We start from the raw sequence: 7,001 nt of genomic DNA on the forward strand, positions 1-7,001 counted from the left end.
ATCCCCTGTACTGCTTTTAGGAAAATATTCCTGCGGGATAGGCAGACGAAAATGAGTGGGCAAGTGCAGTCGATCATCACTTTGCTACGAGTCACACTGGTGGAGACCGCAGCAGTCCAGCTTCGTTCGACGCCCCTGTGGAATCCAGGTGAGCGGAACACAAACAGACTTAACTGCATTCGGGCGAAGATAACTATCCATCAAGAGTAGAATGTGTAAATACTGCATATGATCTGTGACTGACTAGCTTATTTAAATAGGAAGGTTTTTAATATTCTTCTGAACAGTTCCAGGGTCTGGAATGCTCTGATTTCCAGTGGCAGCTGATTCCACAGTTTAGGGCCAAACAAGGCAAACCTCCTGTCCCCTCTGGATATCCATTTGGCCCGAGGTACGCACCTCAATAATTTATCTCCTGAACTGAGATCCCTTGTTGGATGATAGCGGCACACCCTAGCAGTAAGGTACTCCGGTGCAAGTCCATTAATGCATCTGTACATCACACAGGCCACTTTGAATTTAATTTGGTCTTCCACCATTTACCAATGTAGAGATCTGCGTAAGGCTGAGACATGGTCCCTCTTCCTTAAATGTCCGTTAAGCCCAATCGCTGCATTTTGGGCCCTCTGTAGTCTGATAATCTGGTTTGCTGGAATCCCTGCCATCAGACTATTACAATAGTCAAGATGCGAGTTGGTCATTGCCCCCATCACCACTGCATGGTCTTCCATCAGAACAAATGGAAGAACATTGCTCAGCATGCACATTGAATAGTGCACAGCCTTCCTGGGCTTCAATGCCCAAGTTTTCCTGCCAAATACACCCAAGGTTGTTGACTGAAGTTCCTCACCTAATATCAAGGGAGGTGGCATTTGTCTTTCCACTGTAATTTTTCCTTTTGGCCCAAACAATATTAGCTCGGTTTTCGCTGCATTCAACTGCAGCTGGTTACATGCTATTCATCTCTTGATCTCCCCCATGCATTGATTAATCTTCTCAAATGCATCTTCAATATTCTCTGTCTCAATGTAGATTTGGGTGTTGTCGGCATAGGAATGAAACCTAAACCCATGCCTTCTCAGTATATTTAGTACCGGGCGGATATACTGGTTAAAGACCAGTCGAGAAAGTGATGAGCCCTGTGGGACTCCACACTTTAACCACTATCTCAGAGAGAAAGCCCCCCAAGGTGACCCGTTGGGTCCTATCCTTCAGGAAGGAGCTAAACCATTCCACTACTAATCTTGATGCTTTCCCAACTTTTTTTATGTGCTGGAGCATGATCTGATGGTTGACCGTATCGAAGGCTGCGGATAGATCCAGCATCAACAATACTGTACATCTCCCCCTCTATCCGCAGCCTCCAGCAGATCACCCTGGACAGCCAGCAGTGCGGCCTCCGTCCCATGTTTGGGTCGAAAACCGGACTGGAGTTCATCCAGTAGTCCCTTGCTGTCCACAAAAGCCTGGAATTGAACACATACCACTTTTTCCTGAATTTTAGTGGGCCAGCACAGGTTGGCCATAGGGCGGTCATTTTTTAAGACATTGTATCTCGGAGATAGGCTACCAACTTGGCTGCCTGGTCCGCAGCCGCATTGGCCTTAGATTTCATCCGTGGCATTAGTATGGGTGGCGCATTTGACTGCCACAGCGGAGGGCCATGATAAGGCTTCAATCAGTTCTTCCAACAGCCTTGCATGCTGCACTGGAGAGCCATCTGAACAGTGAAACCGTTTCCTCTTCCACTGAGACAGACCCGCATGCACTATTGTCGTGACATACGCCGAGTCGATGGTGATGCACTGCCCTTGAGAGGCTCTCAATACCTTGATGAGAGCGACATGTTCTGCTGCCTGGGCTGAATAGAGCATAGGTAATCTTTTCATGATCACAACTTCATGCTCTTCCCCCCCCCCTCCCTTTACTGCGCACCTGTGCCACCCCTGTGCCTCCATCCCATTGCCTGGTCAATTGTTGATGACCCATCAACATATAGTATATCTCCTTCCGTCAATGCACTAGCTTTAGATGTACCCTCCTCTTCAGTCTCGTATATAGCACAGCACAGTCATGTGTTTTCAGGTCATCATCAGTGGATGCCTCTGTCAAAAATGTGGCGGGATTCACCATCCTACACCTTAATATATGAATGAGGTTTGGATATTATATTATAATCTCATATGCAGAGGATCTCTAAGTCGTCAAGGTTACACTTTTCCAAAATGGCAACAAGCGAATGTTCCACAAAGAAGGTAACAGAGCACCCCATGACAATCGTGGAACTTTTCTCTATCGCAAATGCAGCTGCTGGGAGTGCTTGTTCGCACGCGAACTGTCCCTGCATTACTGAGTCGAGCGTCCCACTATAATAAGCCAATGGCTTGTGGGCCGTTGTGCTCTTTTGAGTCCATACTGCAGTCATTATGTGTCCATAAGAGTGGGAAAATAAATAAAACTCCTGCGTATAATCCGGAGTTGCTAAAACAGGGACCGTGCAAATAGCTTTTTTTTCAAGTCCTCAAATTGTCTATTAATTTCTTCAGTCCATTCCAATTTACTGTTTTTGTCTTCTGTCCTTCTCTAAGACTCCAATATTTCACCCATCCTGCTCTTGTTATCTGGGTCCATAGTTTCCTCCCCAATTTAGACTTCTATTTTATCCCATTGTGCACTTTGCTGCATAACCCATGCGGGTCCTATTTTTAACCCGCATGGACTCTTGACAGACATCTGGTGAGTCAATTCGTAGTTCAGCCATAGGACAAACCACCACACACTAAGCACCTATGGTCTATTTAGATCCAAAGGCTACCTTCCTTCTGGGGAGGGGGGGAATTCGACTCCTACAGCAGTAAGCGTGTACAATGCCTGGGATCTGACATTGCAAATCTATCCACCTAATAGTTAATTGCGCCTATGTATCCTTCTGTAGACAATAACTACCTTCTTCAGTGCTTGCCTATGTCTGTGTATGTGATTATGCTTGCATGATTGAGCCTTCCCAGTGCCTCTCCTCCCCATAGACCATTATAGGGCCTTGAAGATGTCTTGCCGAACTCGGAAGCATATGGGGTTCGGGTGGACCATGGTTCCTTCCCAACAGATCCACAGAGATTGTCTAATGTGTAATTCTTATGTAGGGCAGCCTAAGATTGGTTTCAATTCTAGCAGTGGCCTGCACACAGTATTGTTGTACCACTGCACGCAATTGACATTGGAGTTGCAGCTGCGGTTAGATGTTGTAAAATGGCCACCAGGGAGATTAGCTTATAGTCTGGTGGAGCACGGGCAAACTAATTGAACTTTCTGGTATGTATATAAGGGACCATTTTGTTTCTTTGAAATCAGTGCAAGTATGCAGCGTGGTCATCTGGTTTTCAGTGGTGGAAGCAGGACTACTGCAGTACTGGACATCAGTAAGTAAGATCAATACCCGTGGGGCTCCAAGTCAGCGCTTGACCGTTGGCGGCTTGCTTGTAATTAAATGAATTAAGGCTTCTGTATGCAGGTGCGAAGCCAGTTATGGTACTTACAGGCTGGGTACACAAAGCAAGACAACCTCCAAGTGCCAGGCCGCTATCAACACTAGAAGAAACATTTTCTGTACCAATGAGTAAGTTGGAGCTCTGTAGCTCTAGTTCTTGAACCATATAGTTCTCAATACATAGAAGTTCAGTAAGAGTGTCGGTGCGCTTGCAGGCATGTTCACCTGATAACTAGAAGTTATTTTGATGAGTTTATGTTCGAATCAAATGGAGCCTGACCTCACATTTTGTGTGTTTTTGTTGTGGATGTAGGATGTGTCCTACGGATCAACGCAGGACCAGCGGGAGGAAGATTTAAATAGAATTACCTTGTAAGGTAATTGTTGTTTTCTTGCCTTGGGAATCTAAAAGATTTCTTTTTTTAGAGACAAAAGCAATAATAGCTATTATGTTGCGATTCCTTGCAGATTAGGTACGATTATAACAAAGATAACAGAGAGGTATTGGACGTGACAAAAAGAATGGGACAATCCCAGTGATCTACAATTAATTCATACTTTGATTAACTTTAATTTCCCCCTGGTGAATGTTCGGCATGAATAAGCACATGAACAGAAACATGGCATGTTGGGCATTACTGCACTGATTCAGCGGTGCTTTTAAGAAGCAATTGGCTTGTGGAGAGGGCAGCATTACAGAGATTCAGTTGTGTCCTGATGGTCTTATTGGCTTTAATTGGGAGATGATGGATAAAGCCTGTATATCATGTGGTCCCTGTATTTGAATTGTGGCACTTGGTTGTGGGACACCTATATGATTGTTTGAATTGCCCCTTAGGTCACACGGGTCTGGATGACTGAAACACATATGTGGAATGTGGTACAGTCACCTCTATGTTGACTACATATTTTAGTGAATAATTTAAATTTTTGTCCATGTTTGATTGGTACGATGACTTGAATTTTAACTCAGTAAAAATTGTAAATTTCTTTGGTAAATAACCATTGGTGTTCGCAGTACTGTTTTTTCAGTGGGTTTAAAAAATGTATCTCTACCCAATACTCTGCAAGACACCAATTGTACACAACCTGAGTTTGTTGTTTTTAGTTAATATTCCGGGATAGGGTTGTGTTTTCCGAACTCATTTTAGTGTTTGTGTCCCGGGACTCTCTTTGGTGAAAACATAATATACACCAGGGATCCATGTGGTCATTGGGTTCTGCAGGTCCTTCATACCGCATTTTCCGATTGGTGAACATAGGAGGCTAAATACTGTGCTGCTTTTTTTCTCCTGGGCCAGCTGGTTCTTGGACCTTCCACTGTATCTCTTCTTCTGGGTCTCTGCAGGTGTCAACTGGGTTTAACTGCATTCTTCTGGGTACCTGTGGGAAGAAACTTGGACTTAGCTGGCTTTACATCAAAACAGCAGGTCAGCCTAGATACTTTGTCCAGTTTGGTTCCTATGGGTCACATTCTTCACCTTGGAACTCCAAGTGACTCTGCAAGGTACTTACCAGGACTGAGATATTTTCCTATGGACCCCTTGGGGTCCCTGATGCTTTCTACCAAGCCCTGGATTTTTAAACTTTGCCTGATTTATTAGGCATTTGTAGATCTTTGTATTCAGTTACTTTGTATATGTGTGTTGCCTTTGTTATGCGTTTGGGAGAGCAGTTTGGTTAAGATCCATGCATTCAGTCTGTGCGAAAAGTGTTAAAATCTCAGAGAAAGACCTTATTAGTGTATGCCAATTTGCTAGAGGGCAGTTAATTGGAGATGTTGCAATGAAAGCGTCACTCCTGTGAGGTGGTCTGTAAAGGAGGAGGAAGACGATGAGTTCCTTGTGAGATAAAGGGAACCGGCAGATGAATGTTTTGAAAGTGTTTTCTGGGAGATGGGTTGATAGTCGCTTCTATGGGTTGAAACTCCACTTTCTGACATTCATGGCCAGTTGGTATGTTGGATGCTGTATCCCGGGGTAGGAGGATGAGGTAAACCTTGTTTCTGTGATGAACAGCATGTCAAGGTTGTTGTATGAATCGAGGTCAGCGATTTCTGCCTTGTTGGGGACTGCTGAGCAAGCATTAATCATAAGTGGGCATGTGCATGTGGTCTGTGTGTTTTGGATGGTCGCAAGGACGTTATTTATTAGTTTTGCTAGGGTAGCTTATTGTGGCTGTCAAGTGCACTTGCCCATTCCAACCCTATCGAGGGTGGGGATAGGCTGTGGAGGGTGGAGACACATTTTTATGTATTTCGGTGGGTAGGAATAGTGACTACTTTGTCAGAGTCCAGGAGAGCGGTCTGACCCTTGGCCTGAACAGGCACAAATAAGTGAGGTCTTTGTCAGTCCTTTGCAGAGGACACCTAAGGAGGACTGATGAAATAGGTGGTAGGCAGAGCAATTGAGTGGCAGAAACTATTCACATGACCAAAGCGTTTCGACAATCCTGTCTGGAGCTTTCCTGGAGCCCTTAAGAAGCTGCTTGGTGAGGTGGGCGGAGCAGCTCAGTGGCAGGACTGAGCCACGTGACCAACAGCTTCCGCAGTGCTGTCTGCCTGGAGTCCTTAAGTAGCTGCATGGAAGGCACAAAACATGGTGGTGGGTGGAGCAGCCCAGTGGCTGGGTCTGGTCACCTCACCAGCCTCCTTAATGCGGTCTGCCTGGAATCTTACATGGTTCTCACCAGAGGAGCGTGCAAAAATATCCTTAACACCTGCCTTGACTGAATGTCGCCACTCTCCCACATTCAGGCATCTTAAGAAAACACTCCCACACAGTTGAGAGAAGAGTGTGGCTCATGCAGATCTTGCTGCACAAACCCATCGCTAGTGTGTACTTAGAGTTGAGGTACTGGGATTATTGGGCAAAGACATTACGTATGTGTGCTTACAGTGGCAATGCTGGCATGTATTGTGGGCACAGGCATTCTGACAAAGCTCTTGTACTTCCATTGACCTGGCATCTATTGGATTTTTCATTGCAACCTATGGGTGTGATTTGCAAATTGTATGGCTTTTCCCCCAATTTTTCAGGTAATTACTGTAAAGTGCAACATTTAAAAAAAAATGTATTCAAATAAATGTCTTATGGGAGAACCACCCTCAACCATCATTGCTTGTTTTCTGCTCCTTTGCTATGCTTTTGTAGCTTGCATTCATTAGTGTGGACGTTTTTCGGCTCCTCCATTAAACAAGGTTCACTAGCTGCCGCTGTTTTAAGGTTTTACGGGATCTTCCACACCCCGTTCAGGAGTTCACTCCAAGTGTATGCAAATAACTTTTTACTTCAAAAATGTACATGTATCTACATACACATGTACCTTTTGGAGGAAACGCACTAAATTGCAAGGATTTGCCTGAGGTACCAGAATTTTTTTTTTTCCCCATAGTAGGTTTGGTCTATGTTGCAGAAGAGTTTTCCAGCGTTGGCACCGCCCAGAGCAGGTAACAGATACTTCTGGGGACCACAAGTCCCCTAAGGAGGAGCCTAGCTCCCTTCTTTCGGAGGTT

This window comes from Ambystoma mexicanum, chromosome 1p, assembly GCF_040938575.1.
Source record: "Ambystoma mexicanum isolate Mex_15411 chromosome 1p, UKY_AmexF1_1, whole genome shotgun sequence".
Classification (NCBI taxonomy): Eukaryota; Metazoa; Chordata; class Amphibia; order Caudata; family Ambystomatidae; genus Ambystoma; species Ambystoma mexicanum.